The sequence below is a fragment of the Dermacentor albipictus genome, chromosome 7 (assembly GCF_038994185.2).
Source record: "Dermacentor albipictus isolate Rhodes 1998 colony chromosome 7, USDA_Dalb.pri_finalv2, whole genome shotgun sequence".
NCBI lineage: Eukaryota > Metazoa > Arthropoda > Arachnida > Ixodida > Ixodidae > Dermacentor > Dermacentor albipictus.
In genome coordinates, this window is record NC_091827.1 from 27,557,304 (window position 1) to 27,585,010 (window position 27,707).

General features: G+C 46.8%; 1 protein-coding gene across 1 annotated transcript in view; it reads left to right on the top strand.

Moving 5' to 3' along the window:
* LOC135919289 (alpha-(1,3)-fucosyltransferase C-like) overlaps positions 1–27,707 on the top strand; it is a 464,583-nt gene that overhangs the window by 361,387 nt on the left and 75,489 nt on the right. Inside the window, exon 3 of the mRNA XM_070521806.1 lies at positions 8,224–8,248. The gene's annotated coding sequence lies outside the window, so the exon portion shown is untranslated. The remainder of the gene's footprint in view (positions 1–8,223; positions 8,249–27,707) is intronic.

Sequence of the window (27,707 nt, forward strand, 5' to 3'; positions counted from 1 at the left end):
CAAAACGCACACACCAAAACAGCTTAGAGGAACAAGGACCGGATGAAAAGAAGGAATGATAAAGAGTGAGAGAGAGGGAGAATAAAAGCGCCACACGTTACAATCAAATAGAGATGCGGCGAGATGTGCACTTAATCAGTGCCGACAGCGCGAGAGACATCACCATGGACGCAAATGCGGTTCATGCAACCCTCTCCACATCTGTTCCTGCGAGTTGCTTCTCGAGCGTCGCTGGGGCCGCAAAATGCTCGCTGCTTTTCTTTTTCTCACGCGGAGGCATATATCTCCGCGCTCGGAGAGTCGCTGTATTGCGCTGCATTATGTTCCTGACAACTAGCGAGCTGATTTCTTTTTTTCTTTCTTGTTCTGTGTACGTTCCTTGTTCGTTTCTAATCCCAATGCGATGTTTTCTTGTTTCTTTTCCGTTTATTTAGTCCTTTCCCAGCGAGTAGCGTACACGGACACCCCGTGCCAGCGCAGCGCCCATCCCGACGACGCCTCGTCGGCGGTGCATTATGCAAATCGCATTATATTCTCTCCGCGCGCGCGCGCGCATGCGAGAACGCGTGCGCGAGGAACATCTCGTGCCGCGGCGAATCGTGGGGCGAGTATCTTTTGCTATGCGCATATACTAGGCAACTGGGCGGACAACTCTTTCTCTAGGCGGCGTATAGAACCTTCTCGATTTGGGTGCCCCGACTGCTTAAGTATGCACGCGAAACCTCTGCCCCTATACACGCCCTTTCTTTCGTGTATACCTCTCTATTTCGTGCACCTTGTTCCACGAGTGCGCCTCAGAGTCCATGCATTCTTTATGTTCATTCCATTTGCGTTCTCGTTTCGCGGTATTGCACGTATACACGTTGGAGCACCAGCGCAAGCACGCGACGCGACTGCGTCGTCCGCCATGATGCGAAACAACCCCGAGGTGCTCGTAATAGAGGGCGCTGCTTGCGCCTTTCTTCGCGTATTACGTTATACTCTCCCCGGTCTTTCTGTACGCATCGTCCCACAATGCCTCTGACAAAACATACTCACCTGCATGCAGCCTGCGGCATGGAACAATAAAACGGCGCAGTGTTGGCAAAGCGGTGGATTCTCTCTGGCCAATCAGGAGAGAGGGATCGAGAGAGCTTGCGTACGCAGCGATCTGCTAACCTTCGAGTTGTTTGCGGCATCGTAGCTGCGGCAGAGGGTGTACCGCCGTATTTGTGAATATCTTACGCCTGTGCTCTTCACTCACTTTCTTGGTTCCCGCGTTGCCGTAAATCTACCTCGCTCGCACGACGTCCAACGCGCATGTGCCGTGCCGCCATTTTAGTTCTTTCAACATGCATTAATGGAATAGAACGTGTCGTGCGCGACATTTCATAGCAGTCAAGTCGAGCCTTGATATTCCTTAATGCGGCGCAGTGACTTGAGTTGAGGACAAAAGTACGGGAAGCGATTCTATTGTGTCTTTGTTGAGTCGAGTTCTGCCTTCATCTCGAAATGTGATCAATAGCTATAGCGACAAAGCTTCCGCATTAACTGAGGAAATTTATAGCGCCAGAGGTGAGTTTTGGTTGTTTTTCATCCGTTTTGTATAACCTCGCCAGGAGAAGACGTTGTTACGAGATGTATGCTCATAGATCAAGTTACTATTTTGAAGTCTTTTCTGAGCCTGCGCTTGGAACAGTTCTGTGCAGCACGTATAGAAACGTCATTGAAGCTATATTGGTAGGCTTATGGCGCAAACCCACATACAGACACCAGGGACAGAGGACGAGCGCTGTGACCTTCCTGTCTCTCTCTGTGGCTTTATGCCTATAGCCTATACAAGAATTTCAGAACACTGCAGCGTTCCAAAAATGTGCCACATCATCAGGTGAACCACAACGCTTCCTTATATAGATCGCGAATATTGGCAACACTCGCTTGGCTCCCGTGGGGTCTGCCATTGTGAGAATGGAAGATGTCCGTGTCCTCCCATTCTGTGAAGTCCGAAGCATCAAACATAAAACTGAAGATAGCGGCTTAGCTCGAATGAACTGATCTTCTCGGAACCGACTCACAAGGGATAGCAGCACCCATTGGAACAATGGTTGTCGCTATTCCTGCACATATTGGACGTACGCACGTGTTCGCATTGGTCACGAGACTACAGACGTCACTTCCTGCGGGCATCCTGGCCTCCCTCCCCATTGGTCCGCACCTCCGTAGTCACACCCGCGCTGAACCAACAAAGGAGAAGGTGCGATTCGAAAAAAAAAAAATGAATGGTTGTATTTATTTCGCGCAGAAACGTCGCTCTTAAATCATCTGCCCCAACTCTCATGCATATTTCACTGCTCAACCGACAGAGGGAAACGCTATGAGTGGAGTGATGGGGAAAGATACGGACTCAGTCGGTGGGTCCTCCCCCAAATTGAGCGACGGTCGTAGCTGGCCTGCACTTTGTGGGAAAGAAACGTTCGTCTCGTGCATATGCGTGCCAAGCCTGTCTAGAGGTTGAGTAATGGACTGAATAGAAGGGTAGGATGCTTATGCAAATGCATTGCTCACTCAATTTACTGGTCGCAAGCGCAGATTTCTTGGGGGCATTGCGCTGCATGCCTCAGCGTCCCGTAAAGTGCGGTGCAACTTGACTGAGTAGTTATACTAGTTATTTGTGACTTAACCTGTTATGTTTATTATCGCTTTCCGCGTTGAAAAGCGAAGCTCTTGCCGCAGACCCTCCACCTAGACTCCGTATTGCCTAGAAGCGCAAGACGTCGTAGGGGATGTATATGGTCGGTGTCATGAATGCTATATTCACTTTTGTTGGCTCGTAATAGCGACAACGAGGTTACAAAGCTACAAAACGGATTGCGACGTCACCTTGATTGATATATGAAAAAAAAGCGTAAAGGGCGGGAGATCTCACTGCTCCTTTGTGGGTGCGTAAATTTTTGTCCCGCATTTTACTGCTTTTTCGAGCATCCGCATATACTCGGCCTCCAAGCGGCTGACAACGATGCGCAAGAAACCTAATCTTGGACTGCGATACAATGTTATTGCTTTTTTATACCTACAATTTATAACCGTAGAGCGTTAAGCCTGTTTAGATTCGGTGATAGGTCGTTCTGGAAGCACAGCCCGCCTATCTCCCGCCGCCCTCTCCTGTCGTGGAGGTTGCAGGAGAGGGCTCTGGCACCGCTACAGATGTACTCTATGAAATTGTGCATTGAAATAACGAAGGCTAGTCAAAGTCCTAAATGCAAGAAATTGAGCCTCCAACGCGCCATTCCTTTAACACAGCGAATATCTCTTTATAGAAAAGTTAGGCTGTTCGCTTACATTGACGATCGTCGTCGTTGTGCACCCCATTTCTGAACCTCCTGAGTCGACTCCGAACAGGGACGACTAATGGTACAAACGTCTGAGTAGAGTTGACTTCGCCGCACGCCCAGAGAGAGTTCGTGCGACTTCTTTTGAAACAGTAAATGTTTATCGCACATTTGACCCCATTTTGCGAGAGTTCTGGTGTCCTCTCTCGCGACCTTTCTATCTCTCCCCCCTCACACACACGCACACACACACACACACACACACACACACACACACACACACACACACACACACACACACACGCACACGCACACGCACACGCACACGCACACGCGCACACGCGCACACGCGCACACGCGCACACGCGCACACGCACACGCACACGCACACACATATATATATCGCTCTGCCGAGCACCGCGTTCATTCATGTACGCATCACTCCATAACAATATATATATATATATATATATATATATATATATATATATATATATATATATATATATATATATATATATATATATATATATATATATCGATTTTCTTAATGACGGCCAATTGGACGAACGCCTGATGATCAGGAATTGACACTCGAGCGGTGGTGCGCGTTCCATGAACGACTGGAGACTCTCAATCAACGACCCGCAGGATGCGGGAGGCGGCGTACTTGAGCACTTCATGCAGGCGACGACGAAGATCTGCGCTCATTACGGTGGGCATGCACCGCTGTTCAAGAGCGCGGAAGTGGTGACGCCGCTATCATCTAAACAGGCTTCGTCTCGACTGCGGCGTCAGACGAGGATTTGTGGATGGGAGTCGTCAATGCGGCGTGACCTCCGGGCGCCGCATGTAATGTTCAGTTTTGCTGATATGTATACGTGCAGGGGTACGACCGACCGGCGAGTCTGCGGCGAATGACTGTTCGACCTTGTCAGAGTATATCGACGTTGGGGAATCAGATGAGTGGGTTGTCGACGCTAAGTGGTTGCTGTCTGGGCGGCGTTGAGGTACGTAACCTGTTTTCAGTAACAGGTTGCGTGGCCGATACGACGAGAGTGAAAACTGTTATATCGTGGCATGTTATGCCATGTTATGTGAGGAGTTACTTTCGCTTCGATTGGGCTCGAGAGTAAATGTACACCGTCAGGAGTCAAAATGAGAGTGGCGCAGGTGTAATATTGTGTAGAACACGAAGTGACATCTGCACAAACGCAGTTATCGGCACTTCGTTGTTTCCGAAATGTATACACATGTTCCAGCAGAACTTTTTGTTGGGCTAGTTGGTGCATGTTACTGAAGTACTATAGCGCCAAACAGACGACACAAGAAGAGACACGGACGAGCGCTTAAAGCGCTCGTCCGTGTCTCTTCTTGTGTCGTCTGTTTGGCGCTATATAGTACTTCAGTAGTATACACATGTGTTGTGTATGCGGTCCCACTGGCGATTTGTAAGTACATATATAGCCTCGAACAAACGTTCTCTCGTAGTATCCTTGTGAGAAAGTGCGTAAATGGACGTGTCCTTGCGAGACTGTCATAGGTGAGATTATGTGTCTCTGTCATGTCCGAGTACATTGCGTTAAAGTTAAGTTCGTGGAAAAAAGTCTGTGTTCATTTCGAGACACCAAACGGAATCTTGTCATTCCTGCTTGTATCCTCGTTGAGTGTCCACATGTGGCACGAAACGGAAGACTCTTGTACGAAAATACCGCCTCGCGTGCTAGACGGGTGGGACGGGTGGGACGGGTAATACCTAAGCCACTTGATAGCGCAGCCATTTATTATCCTTACTGTGGTTCTAAGCCTTTCTGCGATCGAACCAACATCATCGTCAAGCAGCAAGAAAAAAAAAATTCCTCGTGATCTCGCATAGACCTTGGACATACAAAAGATACATGCTGATTACGTTTGGGCACCGTCCATCTCTTTGTTAGACTGTGAGACGCAAATGCTTGGTGATCTATTCCATCTGACTCAATGACATGCGCACCTGGATGGTGTCTTCCTTTTTTGCGTTAAAAAAAAGTGAATTTAAGTTGTTAGGCAGCGCTCATGATGTGTCGTTCCTTTGTGTGTCCACGTCGTTTTCAGCGCTGAATAAAAGAATGCATCAATTCCAACTTGTCCAGCTTTTCACGTTGTTATGATATTTGTTAAGCAGTTTAACACCGAAATTTAACACATTGCTGTGTCAGTATGTGATGGCGTAAGCAGTTGATGTGTTCAACGTTTTTTTTTTTTTCTAATCTGTCGTTTCTTTTTCAACAAAGTATATAATGTTGCAGCAATTGTGGGGCTAATAATGTGAACATAAGATAAGGCGGGAGTACAAACAAAAAGGAAGAGAAATGAGCCACTGATACGACAACCTCAATGCAAACTTTCATTTCGGACTGTGCCTCCCTCTATGACGTCCCTCACAAATGTTTATTGAGCAAGTCCGCGTAATGTCTATCGACGTTTTGCTGTCCAGGCTACATTATTTATTGATCGCTAATCGATTGATTGTCTATCCTAACACCTGTTTTTGCCGACTAGTGTTCGTAGAATCTGTGTAAACAACCCGTCCGAAAGTCGACGGACCACGCGTAGGCAAAAGAAAACGAAGGCATTATCAAGTTTCGTCGATACACTTGTGTATATAGTTCATATAATAAAAATAATTGCAGTCTGTGAGAAGGTAAAATGGCGGGGTGAGCGAGTCAGTTATACAGTCAAAGCACGATATGACGAACGCCAATGTAACAAATTATGAGACGTAACAAAGTAAATAACAAATGTATCTCCCCCATATGAACGTTAAACGAATATACGCTTATAAAGAATATCGGATATAAAGAAGGTGCGTTAGCATCTGATACGACTGCCTCATAACGAGGTTTGTCTGGGATAAGCTTTATTACGAAAGATTTAAAACGAGAGCAGTCAGAACTCTCTTCATGAAATCCACACAAAAAAAGAAGTCTACAAGGGCTATGCAGACTGCAAATTAGTTTCTATGAGGGATGCCTCCGGTCCAAGCAAGACCAGTGCGCTGCCGCACTGCACCAAACTGTGTCGAGATGATCGAGGTTTGCACGCGCCATCACTCGTGATTCTTGGACGCTTTCTATTCGTACGTGTACTCGTCGCGTTCCCGTTGTCGCTTGGCAAAAGGCTCGGTGCTTCGAGCAAACGTTCGCAACGTTTCTGAAATGGTGCGCGTGCTTTTGGAGCAGGCAGGGTGGTATCGGGAGACGCATAGAACGTGCCGTGCGGGGTATGAGCGATGAAGTCTGGCGACCCGGCATGATCTCTCATTCGGGCATGCATGCGCGGGGTTGTGTGCAATGTTCTTGGATTGAGTGATCTTTGTGTGACTCGCCGCGGGAATCGCTGGCTGCTGCAGCAGCTCATTGCTTAGAGTGGATTTCGTGAGGCACGTTCTATTCCCGAGAGCGGCGCGTGCGAATCCGCATCGTTCTTTGTGATCGTGCTTGATTTATTTAGTAAAGTGTTTCGAACGAGCAATGCGGTGTGCGTTACTGCTCACAGCTGCAGCGGAGGAACTTATTTCTCTGATTCCTAGTAATTTCCCTCATGACACTGCGAAAAGCAGTATTCAATCGTATGTCTTTTATTTACTTTTTCTCATTTTGGAAGTTGTTATTTCGCTTGCAAAAGTGTTTGCTTGCCCCGTGCTTTTAAACCACGTAGCGATTTCGTAATTAAAGCTTTCAACGTCATTGGTGTATACACTTCGCCCTGCCAGCTGCTAGCCGCCTGGTTAGCTCAGATGCTAGAGTGGTTGCCCTGGAAAGGCGGTGGTCCAGGGTTGGAGTCCCGGATCAGGACGAATTTACCTTCAACTACAAGGCTCTTCTTTCGGGGAACCCGTATGGGTTCCCTTTGTAGCAGTTGCTGCGATTAGGTGGATCTCTCATTTTCCCTTAATTACTTCTCTCCACCTTGCGGGTCTCCGCAGAACTATTACGCCTTAGTATATGGGGAATTTCTCTGTTCGTAATGATCGATTGCGCGGTGCCAATAAGCTGTAGTTCTTAGGGAAGGTAAGTGTCAAGGAGAGAAAGTGGCTTTTTGCCGAGGAGTGTTATCCGGGGATAAAAGGAATTTGCTAAGCAGCCCGCTTAGGCGTGTCATAACCCCAACTTATTTCCAATCCTCAATGCTGGTGGAAATCAATGTGCGGGGGCGGAAGAATCGGTATGTGGTGAACGGTGCGTGCGGTAATAGCACACACGGAATACGAACACACTGCAGGTCTGAAAATGTGTTTTTGCAAAAAAAGAAAAAGGCGAAAGATATGTAGAGCCATTTTTATGTGGCGCCTATACGCTTGTGTGGCAGCTGTAGTTATGAACAGTGACATAAAGCCTTATAACTAATTAAACGACTGCATTCTCTCTCGATCGATGCATATTTATACTAGCTGTACACGCGCTGCGTCTCCACTGTTGTAACGTTGTTGGACGCTAACCATAAGCGAATTGTAAAGAGCTACTCTTTCAATTTACACTCGTTACATATTTGCCTAGGAACTCTTGGTAATTTCGCGGATAACGGTCGGTTAATCGGCGGGAAAAATGAAGGCCAAATTAGGATACAGTCCTTTTCAATTTCACGGAAAGGTCGCGACGCTGATGCATTCATATGACGTCACAAATTTGAATGTTTGAATTAGGAAGGAACAGCGCCAACTAAGACGATCACAAGAGGGGAGAACGACACAGGACAAGCGACAACGACACAGGATGGCGCTTGTCCTGTGTCGTTCTCCCCTCTTGTGATCGTCTTAGTTGGCGCTGTTCCTTCCTAATTCAAGTATGCACCATCTAGCCCAAATGAATGTTCTCCTGAATTTGAATGTATTTACGTGTTCAGGCTAATGTCTTTTTTTCGCTTTTTTTTTCAGAAAGAACTTCTGGAGGCTCCCTTACGTGAGTCTTCACTAGCATAGTAGTTCTTATGCCCCTATACCCCGTGTGCCATGTAATGACAGCCAAGCTGTTCAAAAACAACAAAAAGAAAAGCACGATGCAAGATACAATAATAAAAACAACGTTGTTTGGTTGTCAGAGGTGCGGCGACTGAAAAACGCAGGTCTTACGAGCGTATCCTGCACCATGTTCTTTAAGCCTTCCTTTCTTTCTTTTTTGTTTGAACAGCTTGACTAGCGATAGCTGAGACACCCTGTATAGGCGATTAACTAAACCTGAGGGAAGGCTGTCAGAACATTCCACGTAAAAGGTTAGCTGGCCTCAAGATTTCAGGTATCGTGACCATTCGTTTTTGTTTTGTTGTTGTTTTCGCCTTTCCTGGCGTAGCCGCCGTAACCGGTAAATGGTTTGCCGTTTACGGTAAACCATTTACCGGTTACCGAGTTTACCGGTTACCTCCGAGTTTGTACAGAACGTGGGCCTGTGTTCACAAAGATCTCTTACGCTGTATAGAATCGCTCATCAGATCGAATTATGGTCAATCCCGATGCTTGGCACGGTAACGAACGCGACCGGCCATTGACAAATACCACTTACGAACGCAGAGCTTTTCGAATTCGGCCCGATGTGTCTAATGAATGGTTCATTCAAGAGGTTTAGCGTACTAATGCAACACTCCGGCTTTATATACAAGAGCTAGGTGCCGCAGTGGGATGCTTCTAACTATCTTTGACCGCATGGAGCTGTTTAACGGGCACCCAAAGCACGCGTATGGTGTACCTGACGTGTTCGCAATCTGCCGCAATTGGAATGCAGCCATCTTGGCCAGGAAACAAGCCAACCTCAATAATGCTCTGAAGTAGAACGCTATAAACACTGGTCCTTCGCGGCTGACGCGAAAGAGATCTGACGTGAAAGATTCGCTTCGTTATATCCGTCTTCGTTACATCGAGGCACGACTTTAAACCGGCCAGACACAACACAGAACCATGCAGTATGGCTTGCAGAAAACATTCACAATGCTATACGCAGTCTGTGTATGGTCGAGCCTTCTGATAAGAAAGCTGCATCTTACACAAAAATGTTTTCGTTATACCCACAATTCGTTATAAGCATGTATTTGTTACCTACTGATATTGGAGAAGACAGTCTGTAGTTGCTTCGCTATATCCAATAATTCACTATATCCGTGTTTTTTATAACGAGCTTCGACTGTGTCACAATGAAAGCATGCGCATTTACACTGATGGATGAACAATTTCACTGTGATCAACATCGGTATCGGTATTGCCGTCACTCCAAATACGGCAAAGCTGCAGCATCTCACGTAAAATAACTTCAGTCAGAGCATAACTCCGTGCAATACTTCCAGCCGCTCACTTCATTCAAACACGGCTCAAACTCGCTGTGTGCGTTCTATTCTAACAGACAGCACACAAGTAATCTTTGTAGTGTATAAGGTACTTTCATTTTCCTGAGTTTTTATTGTGATAAAAATTATGTGCACACTCAAGGCGAATTTCCGCCGTCGGCATCGCCCTGACTTTCCACATGCAATTAGGTATATGTAGCCTTTATGTTCATCTATGTCTCATATGCAAGGTCGATGCTATACTGTCCGACTGCCACAGACAGACAGACAGACAGACAAGAAACTTTAATTGGTCCTAAGGGACTACGTTGTCGTAGTCGCGGACCGCACCTGCGCCGGGGGCCAACATGCCACAGTAAATAAAACAAGGTTTTACGTTGTTGACTGAATTATTCCTCACATTGTTTGAGAAGTGCAATATGCAAACACAAGTAGCTAAACATCCCGTTCACTGCGCATGCCTTTTATCTTAAACCTTGTTAGACTATTAAAAAATGCCAGCAAATATCAGTTCTCACAGTCCGAGAGTGGTGTAATTTCACTGGCACCGCTCTTTACGGGCATCGCGGTGGCGCTTGTGCGCTGCCATTACTGGTAGTCCATGGTGTGTTATAAATTTTTTACGGGTGCCAGGAATGTTGGCGCATCAGCGTTCGCGTCGCATCCGTCTGTCGTCGCACCGGGGCGTAATTAGAACGCCGTCCGAGACGTTCAAGCGCAGTTCTACACCCTTCGATCACTGTGAATGCTTTGTCCTTCGGGCGAAACTTCCATTTTATTTTTATAAGTTACTTTCGCTAGAACTACCGAGCGTACCACTATGCCTTGTTTCCCAATTGCATCCAAAGAACTAAATCCAATCAATGAACACGGATACTCTAGCATACTTTCACATTGTAAGGTTGTCAATCTTGAGACGAGTTCACTCAAACCAGGCTGTATTAAAGGGCTCCGCTCAGGCTTAGTCAGGACGTATCCTGGAAAGCCTCTTCTGCGGTCATCGCGTATTTTCCTGCTCTCGATGAACAACAGGCGTTCGTGAGAGGTATAAGTTGCTCTGCCGCGGCTCAAATAACCTCGACTCGGCCGTGCACACTTTTCCTCTCTCGTTACAGAAGAATGCTCAGCGCGATGTCGACACGCTCTTGTTTCAACCGCTATACAGGTTTTTTGCAAGTAGCACGCTTGCGGCAAACGATGCCATGTATATTGCCGCAGTTCATTTTCGCATGATGCCCTTCCTTCTCGTCTTTCGCCTCTTATTGCCTGTCCACGTCTCTGACTTGTAAATAGCCTCGGTTCAACATCGCTCGCTGCGCTCTCGTATCTCCCTCTCACTCTCTAACTCACTCACTCACTCACTCACTTTACCTCATCCCCACATGCATCGGTGTTACGTTCTCCGCAATCGCCTGCCGCTTGAGGCCGCGGCAACCGCACAGGCAAAGTGCAGAAACCACGAAAAACCAATGCCCTCATCTTTCGCTGGTCACCGATATAGCTTGAGCTCGAGCGAGCGCGTGCGCGCGCATTCTGCTGCAAATGAACTTGTTCGGCGCCTCACCCCCCCCCCCCCTTCTCGTACCGCTTCGCCATTACGTCTCTGAGGTTCTTTCTATTCCACAACGCGGTGTCTGGGAAGGAGGAGAACGCCAGCAATGAGGGGATGTGAAACAGGCTGAAGGGGAGGAGAAGGTTAACAGACGGTGAGCCGAAATGGATGAGAATTTCGTGCCCGTTCCTAATGAAGTTCTGCGCGACCGACCCGGCCGCTCGCTTTACCTCCGCTGCACTTCTGCTGCTCTTCTGCTGCACTTCTGCTGCACTTCTGCTACTACTTCTGCTTCACGTGTAGTGGCCGTCTGCAAAGCGGCCGCTCGCTTGTACGCTGCTCGTTTGTTTTATCTTCTCCAAAAGCGCACGCCGCAACTGGATATAGCAGGTTCGTTCCTCGGTGTGGCCCCTGGCGCAGCTCGCTTCTCGGATCTCGCCTTTGCCAAAGCGCGTACGAGCGTGCGTGCGTGCGCGCGCGCGTGCTTCTGTTTCTAGTTCTGATGGTGGCCTTTTCGCTCCGCAGACGACGCCTCTTGTTACTTCTGTTGCTCCGGCGCTGTTTCTGTAGCAGCACCGCTGTGGTGCATGCAGGCTTCGTTTCGAGAGCAGCGCATCTTACTGCAGGAGGGACTGGAAGAGGCGCAGGGGGGAGGGGGTCGAGATGAGGGGGGAGGGGTTGAAGGTTAGGCAGGCGAGAAAGCGAATGTATAACCGTTTTGCGAACTCTAAAAAAAAAGGGAAGAAAGAATGAAGAAGGTTAAGAGCGCGGCGCGTTCAACATTATACAATCTGCTGGTCTCTTGTTTTGCGCCCCTCTCGACCCTTCGCCGGTTTCTGCGCGCTTGCATCGTTACATTATCCCAGTGCGTTGCGTGGCCCCGGAACGCTGACCCTCCCGTGTTCTGCGAACTTGGGGCCTGCAGCAGAAGGAATGATTAACAAAGGAACGCAACGCGCCTGGCGCTTTAGCTGTGCCCTCTCCTTCGCTTCGGTTTCACGTCCTCTCTCTCTCTCTCTCTCGCTCTGCCCATTCCTATTCTCATGGTTCCTCGTAACTCAGATATACCTATGCGAGCGTCGTTTGTCTCTCTGTCTGCTAGGTGTTTTCTTAAGTTTCCGTTTCGAGTGGTGTGCCGCCCGCGATCGCTCTTTGAAACGGATCCTCCCACTTTTTGAAATGGACGCGTGATTAGGCACACGAACTCCTCTTGCCTGTTCGGTAAATGGAGTTTCGCGCGGCGCATGTTTTCGTCGCCTCCTCTTTCGTTCTGCTGCTGCTGCTGCTGCCGCCGCCGATGATGCGGAGCTGCCGTTGTTGCTGCTGGTTCTGTGGGCCCTTCGGTGGAATCGTGACGAGTCCGCGTATATTTATATATACATGTATCCGTCTGCGATGACTGTACGCGTGCGTAGCGCAGCCCCCGTGGAAATCGAAGCCGCGATCGGGTCGGAGAAAAGAAAGGCATATCTCGGCACGTCATATATCCTTCGTTGTTTCCTCGTGTCTCCCCCTTTCCTCGAGTCTTCCTTGAACTACAGACGAGAAGAAAGGAAAAGAACACCCTTTGGTCTCGGCCGTCGAAAGGCAGCAACGCTGCAGTCATATACAGGTGCGTGGTGCCGAGTGTGGTGTGGTGTGGTGTGCCGCGTGGTGCCGCGTGGTGCCGCGTGGTGCCGAGTGTGCGAACTTTGGGATCTTATAATTTACGCGAGATTAAGGACTTCGCAGCTGTGTAATTTGTTCGATGAGTCACCGAAGTCTGTGTAGGTCAAAGGCTGCCACTGGAAGGAGGCCTAAGCGTGCGGTTTGTTCCAAACTTTCCCAAAAAAGATTTCGACCCTGGAAGACTCCATCTGGAGTTCGGGACGTGGAAGCGTCTGCGCGCGACCGTTCACCGGCGGCACGCAAATCGAAGAAGCCACGCCCTCGATTATAACGCACCCCCTGATTTCGGTACCTCAAGGAATAATAAACGCGACGATATTCTTGACTGTTCACTCGCCAGCTCTTCGCAGAGCTCTCTCTCTCTCTCTCTCTCTCTCTCTCTCTCTATATATATATATATATATATATATATATATATATATATATATATATATATATATATATATATATATATTAGTAATAAGGGGTGATTTGTCCTGACATGAAAAAGGAAAATTTATTTTATTCGATCCACAGTATCAGCCGGACATCACTTATTGGGGTTTTCAGGCACCTCCGTGTCACTGTGCCAAAAACCTAGATAGGATTATGATGCACGGGGGTGCTCAGGGGAAATTTTGACCAACTGGGGTTTTGTAACGTGCTCCCAACGCACGGCACATGGGCGTTTTTTTTTTCTCCTTTCGCACTCACCGAAATACAGTCGTCGACGCCGGGATTTGATCCCGCGACCTTATTTGGGCGTAGCAGCGTAGCGTGAAAGCCACTGTATGCGCAACCACGACGGATAATCTACCGCCCAGGTGATCTGAGCTTCTTACGGTAGAAACGGCACTAAACAATACGACGGAATGGCCAAACAGAAAAGAGGGTCACTCGCAACTAATTTCTACTCCTTACCAATTACTTTTATCTTTTCCTTAACCCCAGGTGTCCCTAATCCATGAATGTTCCTTACGTTCCTCTTGTTAGACTCACACGTAATGTGTTTACGTGGCAATGAAAGCAAAGCTATGAGGAGGCAAAGCAAAACTTGGACAAGTATACCCAAGTTCTCTGCCTCCGCGCCTTAAACTATAAACTTAAAGTGTAACTGATACCCTTAAACCCAGAAATGGTCTAAGGGTTGGAGTTTTAGACCAATGTACACCTTTGTTCACTGTTAAGGATGTAGATTACTGTACAGTGTGCAGCGAACGCTCAACATGCATGCTGTGATTGCGTCCAGGGAGGAGGCCTACAATATAGAAGGTTGTGCTCATTGAGGTTCCGGGATACGGACAGAACAGCGCGCACAGTTACCAAACTGTTCACTGTAGAAGGATAAGTTGCGCAGGACGCTTAGACAATTTCTTGACGTTGAAGGTCTGCAGGCGTTTATTTCAAGCAATATTACTCCGAATTGCGAACCACACGATTTAAAAGAAAATAGCACTCCTGAAAAATAAGAAGCCCGGCATTTTCATTCGCGTTAGCTTAAGCTGGGAAAGAGAAAACAATCAACTTTATTATGACAGCGAAATTAAACGAAAAATACAGCACCGCGAGATTGCTTAAATCTGAGACATTTTTTCTGCTTCGCTACATCGAGGTTTCGGCTAACATGAACTAGTCGCACGTGAAAGCTATGTACTGATTGAGCATCTGTACCAAGAAAGCGAAAGCACTGTGAAACGCTGCCGGAATACTCAATGCGGCGCGGGATAATACATCTAGAAAAGCTCCTTCGCCTGTAGCTTTTCATTCATTGCCACGGAAAGATGTGCGCGTGAAAAAAATAGTTGTGAGTGACGGTGTTTTCTATTCGCTCGTTTGTTCACATGGTATTGCAGGTTTTCCGCCATAAGTATGAGTCAGCTATCCCATGAACATTTGCGTAGCTAGGAATACTTTTTTTTTCTTTCGAAAAGCGAGCGGGGGAGGGCTGTTCTCATGCGCGGTGGGCCTCTCCCCCCTTGGCTGCGCCCCCCACTTAGCAAGAAGGGATACCCCTAATCTTCGGTGACGTCTAGGCCATTATAGAGATACCGAAAATCTTAACCACCCAACAGACCATGGCCGCCTAACTACACTGTCTATCATGTACTACTACTATACAGCGTAACCAAAGCGGCCACAAACATATCCCAGCTCGTACAGACTGCAGTAACGTATGCATTGGATCGAATTACGACAATCATTATAACCACTGATGACACCTTCTCTGTGTTGCAGTCTTCGTTTCGTGCTCGGTTCTGACGTGCATGTCTTTGTTAGTAAACTTACCAAGAAAAAAAAAACGAAAAAACGCGCGTTACAGAACCGAGTAGATAAGTTACGCTTCGCACGAAATTTGCACCAAGCAGCGGTACATAATGAGAAAAATAAAAATGTTTTTTTTTTCCTTAGAAGGATGAAACAAGACAACTAGGAGCAGTCTAAGCCGAAGCTGACACGCGGGCCGCTCTCCTAAGTTGAAATGCAGCTGCTTTATTGTGGATTCGAGTGTCGTGCTAGAAAACAACGCGCTGGCTAAAACCAGATCTGATCTCTTCGAATCGCACGGAGTATGTCTTTCTTTTTATTTTTCGAAACAGCCACCCTCGAAAAACAAAAAAAAAAGCGAATGAAAATAGATGACGCAACGCAAAGTGGCATGCATACCCCGATCCACCGTCCTAATCTAAATAAAAAAAGAAACGTCGCCGAAACAGAGGCACTCCGTAATTAAACCGCCTACCTTAATTGCTTTTCTTTCATTTTTTCGTTCCTGACGCTTCCCGATAACGCAGACGGTCGGTATATATAAAAAGGAACTATTTATGATCTCAAGTTCAGCGACGGGAAATCGACGAAAGAAAAATAAAGCGTACTATACATGGGGGCCAGCGCTTACATGTGAACTGCCCGTATTGGATGAAAAGTCCCAGGTATATCGATTGAGTCGGAGGCCAGGCCACAACCGTTGGGAAGGCGTTCACGTGCGAGTATCTTCGGTTGATTCGGATTTCAGCGTCTCTCAAATAATAATTGCAGCGCCACTCGCCCCCCGTTCGCTTCTGCGGTAACTCATTTGCGCGGATGGCCTTTTGCGGTGGGCTCTGTAGAGATTCACAATTTTTCTTTTATTTTTGGCTTCGGGCATCAGAATGCGAGTGCATAGCTGTTTCGGAGAAATCGATTGCGCGGTGCCGCGTGTAAATCTCTTGCTTATCAGAGAGCTGTATAGGTTTCGAAAATTGCACCCATGGGTTCCGAGACCGGTTATTGCACCTATACTGTATATATATAGGCACGTCTGTTTGCCGAATATTCTGTTGTTTTCGGAGGCTTCTGCGCGAAAAAGAAACCTTGCGAATAGTGGTGGTGGGTAGGATGATGATAATAATCATAATTGAAGTTTTTATTATGATGGTGACGATAGTGATTGCCTCCAAAAATCGCACAAACGCACTGTGCGGGATAGGTCAAGAATCCGGTAGTTTTGGGGACAAAAAGAAAAGACAAATGACAATACTAAAGGAACGGGGCATGAATAAAATGCGAAATGTGTAATGCAGCAATAAAAAAGAAAATAAATTTATGGGAAAGCCTCAGAACAGCGTTGTAACTTTTGCTGTTGTTTTATGGTATGCTTATGCGTTTTAGGATTTACAAATTAATTAATCAATTAAAAGCGAATGAATGAATTTGTCACACATTTCAAACTCAGTTTATAAAGTTAGCCTATGTGACATATAAGTTTAAAGCTTTATAACAGAGACATAAATCGTGGAGTTGCGGAAGAAAGCGAATAAAATATAGAACCCATAACGAGATAATTTATTATTTTGTTTCGTAGAAGTGATATCATAGATGGATGGCTCAGCAAACGTTTTCATGCTAGGGAGTTCAATCGCAACTACTTCGAACTAGACTCGCGTATTTAGGCTCCATGTCTTCTGGCTGTATGTACACCGACGCCGGTAGCCTATGAAAAAGCACGTTAAATAATAACACAACTTACCTCTTATTTTGGCAACACTGTGCGGTCGATCTGCGACGACTGCAGCTCCATGCAGCCGTTCGTCGCATGGAACACGGTGCCTTGCTGTGTGCCGTGGACAGGATGGAAAACATTCCCAACTAAACGGCACGACTATGCCGTTGATGGTTAAAAAAAATTAAAATATGGGCTTTTACGTGCCAAAACCACTTTCTGATTATGAGGCACGCCGTAGTGGAGGACTCCGGAAATTCCGACCACCTGGGGATCTTTAACGTGCACCTAAATCTAAGTACACGGGTGTTTTCGCATTTTGCCCCCATCGAAATGCGGCCGCCGTGGCCGGGATTCGATCCCGCGACCTCGTGCTCAGCAGCCCAACACCATAGCCACTGAGCAACCATGGCGGGTACCGTTGATGGTCGTGCCATTGCCACCGCCGTTGGTTACTTAGTAGGCGACATGATCATGCACGTTGGTGGCATCTATTGACTTTACAGGAATTCCGGTCAACGCCGTCAATGCGTGTGCTGTGTTATGTGCTCTCTCTCTCTCTCTCTCTTCCCCATCTTTCATCCCCCATCCTGCTCTCATATGTAGGGTAGCAAACGGGTTAAGCTAAACTGGTTAACCTCCCTGCATTTCCTTCTCTACTTTTTCCATCCTTCCTTCCGGTGAACGCTGAAATGTTTCTTAGTGAAAGGTTTGAAGTGAATATATAGTTACCCCTTTTTTGGCTACCGTGCCAGTTTTTTTGACGGCCGGCAGCGTTTCTGCACTGATAGATTGAAAGAGGGGTGCACCGGTGAGATGAGGAGATGGGACCACTCACCCATCTCAATGCTTTTAATACTGGCAGCAAATTAACGACCTGTGAACGTACGAGAAGCCGGTGATTCGAACTTTCTTTTATGAAAAGAATGCGGCACGACTGTCTGCACGATAAGTGGAGATTAGATCACCCTGCGATTGCAACGACTCGCGAGCAAATTCACATATAGTTATCACTCCCCGGTATTGATTTTTCACAGTGGGGAATACAACGGCGTTGGATAAAGGCAAGTAACTTTGTCACATCTGTTGACAGTCCCTCATAATTCGTGACTGAAGCGAATATCTTTAATTATTTCACACAAACCTCGCAAAGGCACGTGATGTATGGGACGGGCGTTCCCTGCCTCTAAACATACGGAAATGTAACTGCAGCAGTTTAAGACATATATATATATATATATATTATTATTATTATTATTATTATTATTATTATTATTATTATTATTTCAGCTCGCTGTGAATGTCGTCCCTAACCAGGATGACGTTCTTACGCTCATTTCCCTGCAGTGGGAACTCTGCCACTGGGAACTTTCTTAAGCAGAGTACTTCATATAATATTTAATAATAATAATGGAATATAATATATATGATGTGCTATAACGTGACGCGCTATTTTCTGGTCGCGGATGCGAGCATTGAGTGAAGTCTCCCTAACATGCGTAGCGACGTGCAGTTTGAACACTGTCCGAAAGTATGAGCGAAACGCTAAACCTTGCGCCGTACCGATGGCTGTCAAGGCTTCATCATATAATGTCGAAACCACCACGTGTCGAGAGAATTTACTTCGACATAGACACTATAGCATACAGCAGTCTAAATATACATGGGCAAAAACAGTTGCCCTTGCATTTGTGTTGCCCCCGCATGCAGAAGTCAAATGCAATTGCAGTATCGTGAACGGCGCACAACAACCCATCTTGCTCATATCTCTTTAGTTGGTAGCATGAGCCACCTACGCCGCCACTCAAAATCACTTAGCTCGATCCGTCTTGATCTCTGCGTCTAGGCAACCAAGTACATCTTTACCATAGGATACTTAAGATGGTTACTTCTTCCATGTATGTGGAGATGCAGCTCTTAGCATCAAACTGCGGTATCTAAATAAAAAAAACTAGTTTCACGTTCGTAACGTATCAGTAGACACTAAAAACCAGCTGAAAAAGCGAGTATGGCCCACAGCTGTATTCGGGTCTCGGTAGGACATGCGGGAACTGGCGCAAATAATAAGGAACAAACCGCGATATAAGGTTCAGCCCGTTCTTCTCGCATGCGCTCACATCCATGGCGTTCGCTCGCCATGGTTTTGTCGTGAGCGGCCCCGTCATCAAATTGGCAGCCCAGCTCGGGTTGTGCGCAAACAGCTGTATACAGAGAAGTGGAGATTTAAGTGATCTTGCTCTAAGCTGGTGTACGGGAAGCAAGAGGGTTAACGTTATTCTGGGCATTTCACATTCGGCCATATTGTTGACTTCTGTAATGGCAGCGTTTAAGCCAACCAGAGAGGTCGTATCAGCCTTCTTGGCCAATCGGAGCTATCAAAAACGGGGTGTGTGTATCTGAATTGCACATGACATGGCGACGTCATCCGTGGCTATACAGCTTTATACAGTTTCGTACAGCAGTTTTCATTGTTGCTGTAAAGGAAATGTTTACGCCAGCTGATGAAAGCCGGAGATGTGAGAATAACAGTTATGCATGTAATGATTGACCAGGTGCATGCGCATACCGCTTAACTTTCAAAGGATGATATGCTGAGATGCACATTTCGAGGCGAATTCCTTTATACCGATAATCAAGCATGTATATTGGTTCGCTCTCGCAACTTTCTATTTCTAATATCTCTGGGGTTCTTCAAGACGGCGGTCAGCGTTTCCGTCTCCTTGCTTCCAAATTCCTTTTTCAAGGGGTAAAGAGACGGAAAGAGCGCTTTCAAACGTCTTCGCGTCGTCGTGACGACTAGGTCACAGCTTCGCACCGACAGTAACTGTCAGCACGCCTTATCGCTACCGGAGTCTTCCGCTGACATCCGTCCAGAAATGATTTTCAAAATAGAAGCGCCCCCACCCCCCCTCCCCGGTTAACGAGGCAGAAAAAAAAAAACACTTCATTTGAGAGCATTCGTCGGAGAGCATTTTAGAGCAGACGTGCACCAAAAAGAAAAACAAGAAACTGGGGTTTCAAAAACAGATTGGAGAGAAGGAAGCAGCATGACTCGAAGATGCTGCGAAGCTCCGCTGCGCGTTCAAGGCGTTCCCACATTCGTCCACGCAACATAACGTGTGTACACGCGCTCCTGTCCGAGTGCATATGCTCCCCGTCGCCGACGTCACGCTTCTCGAAGCGGCGCTGTCGCTAAGCCTCGCGACGTCGAGGCCTAACGACGTGTGTACCGCCTAATATTTTCCTTTCCAAACATGCTGCGGCATTGCTATAGCTGTCCGAATCTCTTTGACGAGGACGCCGGGGACAGACGGGACCGCCGCGCGGCTGTATAGTTTCTTTCTGTCACTTGACAGACGTGCATCGCTTCGCCGGTTTTGTCGGTCGCGTCTGCATACGCTGTGTGCATGCAGACGGCGATACCGGGGAGCCTAACGAATGCGGCAGTGTTTGCGCAGTGCCTTCTGCTTTTTTTTTTCTTTCATTCGTTTACTTCTTTCGTTTGTTTATTTAATTCGTTCTGTTTAACATTCTGTTCGAGCTCGTCAGCGCGAGACTGACAGACGGCTCGCTCTCCCGTGTGACGCCGTTTGGGCACTCCCTCCATCGCCATTTTCATTTATGCCTTCGTTTGCCGCCTTGTCAGCGTCCGCTTCGCTCATTAGCGCTTCGTCTGCCGTACACGTATAGGTACCAGTCCTCAGATGGCCCATCGGCAGTGACCTGTCACACCGAACTCGTCACGCTATTCACGCGCGAGTAAAAAATACATTCCAAAAAAAACGAACGCACTTGCGTGGAGCAGCCTACTTGCTGCACAGCGTCGTTCCTCTGCTGATACAGCTCCGCCCCCCCTCCTCCCCGTCAATGTTTTAGGGACACCTGGCGGAATCAGAAAGGAGGCGTGACATGTAGGAGGGGAGGAGAGAGTGTGTTGAAGAGAGGCTACACTCAGCAAGCGAGAGCGCTATATAGTGTCAGGGTGAAGGCGTGGTCTCGGCGAACGCCGCCCATAGTATGTAGCTCATACACTTACGTCGTGCGAATGCTGGTAGGTCACTTCGGTGTCAGTAGTATTACATCGCTTGTTCTGGCAATTTCATAAAGGACAACAGATTCGAGACAATGCTGAATCTTTTGCTGAGCAGGCTTCATACAGCTGATGTAGATATCGGTATTTGCCCAGAAATCGTCAGTATACGACAATAAGGTAGGATTATTCCACCAATTAGTTCTATACAAACATATACTGACTTTTCGGGACATCTCGTAAATGTAGCGGCATGCAATTGACCACAACAACTGGTGTCGAGAGAGAGCGAGAAAAGCTTCAATGGCAGAAACGCCAAGAGGCAGAAATATGATTAAGTCGGTCTCAGGGAGTTTCCTCTAGCCTGCTCTCCTTGATAGGGAAGGGGTTACGGGAGCAGCAGAGTTAGGATGTCAATAGAAAGCAGGGTGACATGATATGAAGGTGCTAAATATGGAGTGGCCGGTCTGATGGAGGTCCCTCTGGCCAGCTACTCCATGCAGGGGAAGGGGTTAGGGGAGCGGCAGAGTTAGGATGTGAACAGGAAGCAGTGTGGTATGATATGAAGTTCCTAAACCTGGAGTGGTAGGCCTGAAGGGTGTTCTTCTGGCCAGCTACTCCATGCTAGGAAAGGCGTTAAGGGAACGGCAGAGTTAGGATGTAAACTGGAAGCAGATTGTTGTATGATTTTTCTAAACATAGAGTGGTCGGCCTGAGGGAGGTTCCTCTTGCTGTTACTCTAATAGGGAAGTGGTTAGGGGAGCGACATAGTTAGTATGTGAGCAGGAAGCAGGGTGGTATGATATGAAGGTCCTAAACATGGAGTGGTAGGCCTGAGGGAAGTTCGTCTGGCCTGCTTCTCCTTGCTCGGTACTGGTTTAGTAGAGTGGCAGAGTTAGTATATGAAAAGAAAGCAGGGTGTTATGATACGAAGTTCCTAAACATGGTGTGGTCGGCCTGAGCAAACGTCCTCTGGCCAGCTACTCCATGCTAGGAAAGGCATTAGGGGAGCGGCCGAGCTAGGATGTAAACTTGAAGCAGGGTGGTATATGATTTTCCTAAACATGGAGTGGTCGGCCTGAGGGAAGTTCGTCTGGCCTGCTACTCCATGCTAGGGAAGTAGTTAGGGAAGCAGCAAAGTTAGGATGTGAACAGGAAGCAGGGTCATATGATACGAAGTTCCTAAACATGGAGTGGTCGGCCTGAGGGGAGATTCCTCTGGCTTGCTACTCCATGCTAGAGAAGGGGGTTAGGAAAGCTGCAGAGTTAAAATGTGAACAGGAAGCAGAGTGGTGTGATACGAAGTTCCTAAACATGGAGTGGTCCGCCGGAGGGAGGTTCCTCTGGCCTATTCCTCCATGCTCGAGAAAAGGTTAGGAGAGCGGCAGGTTCAGGATGTGAAGAGGAAGCAGCGTGGTATGATATGAAGGTCCTAAACATGGAGTTGTCTGCCTGATGGAGGTTCGTCTGATCAGCGGTTCCATGCTGGGAAAGGGGTTAATGTAGTGGCAGAGTTAGTATGTGAAAGGAAGCAGGTTGGTGTGATATGAAAGCCCTAAACATGGAGTGTTGTGCCTGAGGGAACTTTCTCTGGCCTGGTAATCCACGCTAGGGAAGGAGTTAGGGAAGCGGCAAAGTTAAGATGTGAACAGGAAGCAGGGTGATATGATATGAAGTTCGTAATCAGAATGGCAGAATATACTGTTGGTGTGCAAGGTGTAAGTGCACTCTTGAGAGAACGTGCGTCTTCGCGTTGCTTGAAAGTACCGATACTTGAACTCAGTATGGGGGTGGAAAATGCGCTGTTGTTCCAGTTTACAGATTTACTTAATACAGTTTTTCTATTTTTTTGCAGTGCGGCAACATACTAACCATAACAGCAGTGCATACACCGCACACTCCCGTTAAAGGAGCAGTGTCTGGCCATTTGCGGCTGACGTTTCTTCACTGATGTGATCATCATGGGCCTCGAATCCGCATAATATAATGCTGGAAAGCTTCAGTGAAACCAATATGATTTTCTATAATTATTTTTCTACTAAACCATTTTCGTTTTCGTTTCCATGCATGGTGACATCATGACATGGCAGATGTCTTCCAAGGTGAAGTACAGCACGATGTTCTGGCACTCACCCCGTGTTGCTCGGCAGTCCGATATCACGCTACATAATGGGTCGTGTATATATATATATATATATATATATATATATATATATATATATATATATATATATATATATATATATATATAGTTGCAAGATTTCGAGTTCCTGGCAATTTTGTTCATCTATATGAAAACTTCACGTTGAAGAACGTTATACAGCTTTTTTCGACGCTCGGGCTTATATATATATATATATATATATATATATATATATATATATATATATATATATATATATATATATATATATATATATATATATATATATATATATATATATATAGCGCGGATTATAGGGAAGGAGAATGAGAGTGTAACAGTTTGTTTTCCTGTCGTTTTCCTTTCGTATTTACGAAGATATCTCACCGTTTTCGTGGCTTCCCCACTCGCTTCCTTCGATTAAATTTCGCTCTGCGGTTTCTAAGCATTCCAGAGTCATCACACTCCCTTGGTGCTACAGTACTCTCAGTAACAAAGCACATGGTGTGGGAAAAAGAAGGGGTGGAAGGGGGAGGAGCGGAAGCCGGAATCGTCATAAACTATACAGCGAAGAAAAACGAGGAAACGAAGCCACGCGGGAGGGAAGCGAGAACGTGACGACGCGGGAGATAAACGGTTGTCGCAAAATAGCCTCTCACTTCGTCGACACCGCCTTCGAGAGCACGGCGGCGAGCCCCGGATGAGTGAACGAGACCCCGGGTTCGGTGTAGGTATAGGGTCTCTCTTCAAGAGCGCGCTCAAGAAAGCCGAGTGCCGCGGTTTTCGACAGCGGCTCACGGTCGACCTTCACACAACAGCAGGAAGGAAGAGGAAAGCACGGAAGCCCTCGAGTCCCCCTTCACTTAACACCTCAAGCGAAAAATAGCTGGTGGGAGAAACCTAGCCCTCGTTCCTTGAAAGGGACGACAAAGTAACAGGACTAAAGTCAGTGACGACCTATAAGAATGCGGTGGTAAATGCACCGCTGTCCAACTACCGAGGGAATTTGTATTTATACGCAAGGTAATTATGTTCGCTTGTTTTCCTAGCGTCCTGGTGTATGGATACAAGCTTCTTTCATATCGGCCTCCCTCCGCGGGAACTTTCTTTTTTTTTGCTTTGTGCATGCAGAGAGGAGAAACAGGGCACTTTTGTGGGTGGAGCATGCACTGGTTTCTTTCGTTATCACCGAATATAAGTGCTTGTTAGGACCTCGGCCTCGTGAGCCTATAGCCCCGCGTTCAATTGTGCACCGTTGTGCTTAGGACATTTCGTATCATTGAGTTACTCACGATAAGCCTACCTTTCATGCTCCATATATGCATGTTATTGACAGACCAAAGTCGATTCGAATCAATTCGCTCTAATAGGCATTTGCTTACCTTAGAAAACGAAAAATAAAAGCCTGATGCCTCACCCAACAGATCATTCCATGCGAGAGTATCGGCGTGAGAAGGACTCGGTCATCCATGAATTCTGCATTGCATGAATTAGGGCTAAAGACGACGACGATTATGATGACGACGTAGACAACCACGTTTGCATTCATTTAATCGTCCTTATTCACCCCCATCCCCTACCCTTGTATGCCCTGAGGCATTTATACTCGCATTAAAAAAAAAACACGTTTGCACAAGGTCTGGACGTCGACGTCAAAACGTCAAACAGCGAGGGGAGCACTACGATGGTGCCACGACGAAGATGTCGGAAAGGCTGAAGTTGTATCGACGACTGCGCAACCGTTCGTATGACATAAACCCACGATCTCATAGTAGGCGGAAAGGAATAACAATAAGCAAATGATGATGATGATGTTTTTGATCATGAAGATGATGGTTGTGGTGGGGATGGTGGTGGTCGTAGTCTTTATTTATGACACTTACCCATTACGAGGGACTGGCCAACTATATCAAGCGTCCAGGAGGAAGCAGAAAACTGCCTATTACACTTTAAGGAGATGGGTGGGGGTGAGTGGAAATAAGCAAAATGTAGGATGCTAGAAACAAAGTATAACGAGTATTTGACAACCAATTTGACGAACTCCACATAAATTACAAGAATAGCGTTTTTTAAAAGGATTAGTTTCAGGACTGGACGAAGTATTGCTTGGCCCAACTTGTACCGCCAAGAAAATTTTATTGGATGCACATGAACAATGATACCTGCATCGGATGCCAAAAAAGATCGCCTGAAAGTACTATTAAGTCGCGCAGCTGTAAAATGGATGCTGCGACAAGAACTAAAGCTGCACCGTAGCATTTTTGCCGCTACAGTGTCGCCAGCGCAGAGTTTCTTCTGTTTTGCTAATTTTCTAATTAATTAACTACCGATCATTACCACTGCACGCTTACTGTCCTACATTGACGTTGTACACAGTTCTTCGCAGTAGGGAAAGCAGGTACCTGTATACGACTCTGGAACACGGCCTGTAAATACGGGAACACGGCTGGATAGAGGAGTGCTATAAGCGTACCCTTTTGACCGGGGCGGTGGGTTGCGCCACCAAGCTCTTGTTATTACATTGCCTAATGTACCACCTATGTTAACAGAGGAAAGAGAAAAGCAAAACCCACGATGAATTCCCATTACTAAACTTTCTGAACCCCTATTGGGAACTTTGCTTTTGTACGTCTCCGTTATTTGTCGTTTCCCCACTTCTCTTCAACCAATCTTCCAATCGCCTCTTGGTAGTTCCTACTGCGGACATGTTTCCCTTCCCCCTGCTCTCGCTGAACGAAATGGCTTCAAGGAGGCCAGAGGCGCCTAAATCGACCGCTGGGCAGATATCTTCACATTCTAATAAAACATCCTCAATGGTTTCCATAGCTTTAGCGCGCAGCAAGCGCATGCTTCTTCTTGCAAGTGCGTTTCCATACTTTTCTTCCACTAGTCTTCCAATCGCCTCTTACTATCTCTATTGCGGGCATGTTTACTTTTCCACTGTTCTCGCTGAACCTAAGGGTATCAAGGAGGCCCGTGGTGCCTAAATCGACCATTGGGCAGACGTCTTCACATTCTAATAAAACATGCTCCATCATTTCCCTAGGTTTACCACAGCAAGCACAAGCTTCTTCTTCATTCTTATATCTCGCTTTATAGGTGTGTGTTCTAAAGTATCCCGATCTCGCTTCGAAACGTAATGAGCTTCCTTTTGAGTTATCATAAATTGTTTCATGCCAGGAGGAGCAGGAGGAAACAACTTTATTAAATAGTAGGGGAATGGGGAGTCAGATTATGGGGGGGGGGGGGAGCTAGGCTAGCTGTCACCTTCCATTCCGCCAGCGTGGACTGTGATTCTTGGTCGACACTTCTCATGGCACCGCATAGATGGATGGATGGATGGATGGATGGATGGATGGGTGGATGGATGTTATGAGCGTCCTCTTTGGAACGGGGCGGTGGGTTGCGCCACCAAGCTCTTGCTATTATAGTGCCTAATGTCCTTCCTAGGTTAAACAATAAAAAAGAAAAAAAAAGCTCTATGAACCACCACACCCAAATTTTTCTGATCCCCTATTGCGAACTGTGCTTTTGTACGTCTCCGTCTTTTGTCGTTTCCCTGCTCTTCTTTCACTAATCGTCCAATCGCCTCTTACTAATGCCTATTGCGGACATGTTTATTTTTCCACTGCTCCTACTGAACCCAGGGGCTTCAAGGAGGCCAGTGGTGCCTGAATCGACCGCTGGGTAGGCGTCCGGTCATGGCAGAAGAGCGCCATCTATTTTTAGCACGAAGAAACGCACGCGCAGGCTCGTGGCCTCCGAGCGCCGCACAGTGTCGACGCGTGGCGTCTTATCTCGGAGGTAATAGAAGGTTCAGAGGGGCTCCCACCAGGTGGCAGTAACAACAAAAGTTCGTTAACGATTCGTAAGAGTTACTGCGTCTGGCTTCCTTCAAGGTTCGTTAACCAAGAGCTTCGAAGAGAGATGCTGCGTGCCTCAGGGGCAGTTTTAGACTTTTAGAACTTTTTTCAGACTGTTACCGGATGATAAGTACTTACACACACTCGGGTAACATTCGCTTACGATAACGGCAAAAAGAAACATGTAAGTTGTCTGCGCCTGGACGGAAATCGAAGGGATTGAAATCTGCTTTCCGTATATCAGAAGTTTAATTTGAGCGATGGACACACCACGTATCGTTTTCACTCGAAAAGCGTCCGAATGTTTTGATGTTACTTTGGTCGAAGAAAGACACCTCACTGCGCTCTGAGTTTAGGATTGTAGCTTCTCTTGCGCATGGTTGTGTTCATACACGAAAAAAAAAAAAAGCGGATGATTCTGCGCACTTCTCGCTTCCAAAATACCATTGCAGACTTTCAAGCACATCTCTTGCCGTCACGTCCGGAACTATAACGCGCCATGGAGCAGCAATATCTGTGCCTTCGTCAATGGAATCATAGTTTTCGCCACGAAATTCATCGATGATATCTTCAACTGCCTCATCAAAGCCGCTAACGAAGGCATCGTCTCAGGTCTCTTATTACTGGTGGTACGTGGGAACGAAGAAGTAAGGACAGCTTGACTGCAGGATACTACCTACTTCATAGGGCTCTCTTCCTGCTCGGGGATAATTATAATAAAGTCCTCATGGCGGAGGCACCATTGCAACTTAGACATGTTTACCCAGATTACCCTCCATTTTTCGTGTGTTTGTGATACGTGTTCTTCTTGTACACTTCTGATTATTAATAATACCATAATAATCTTATTGGTATTGTATTATTATCTTTTGT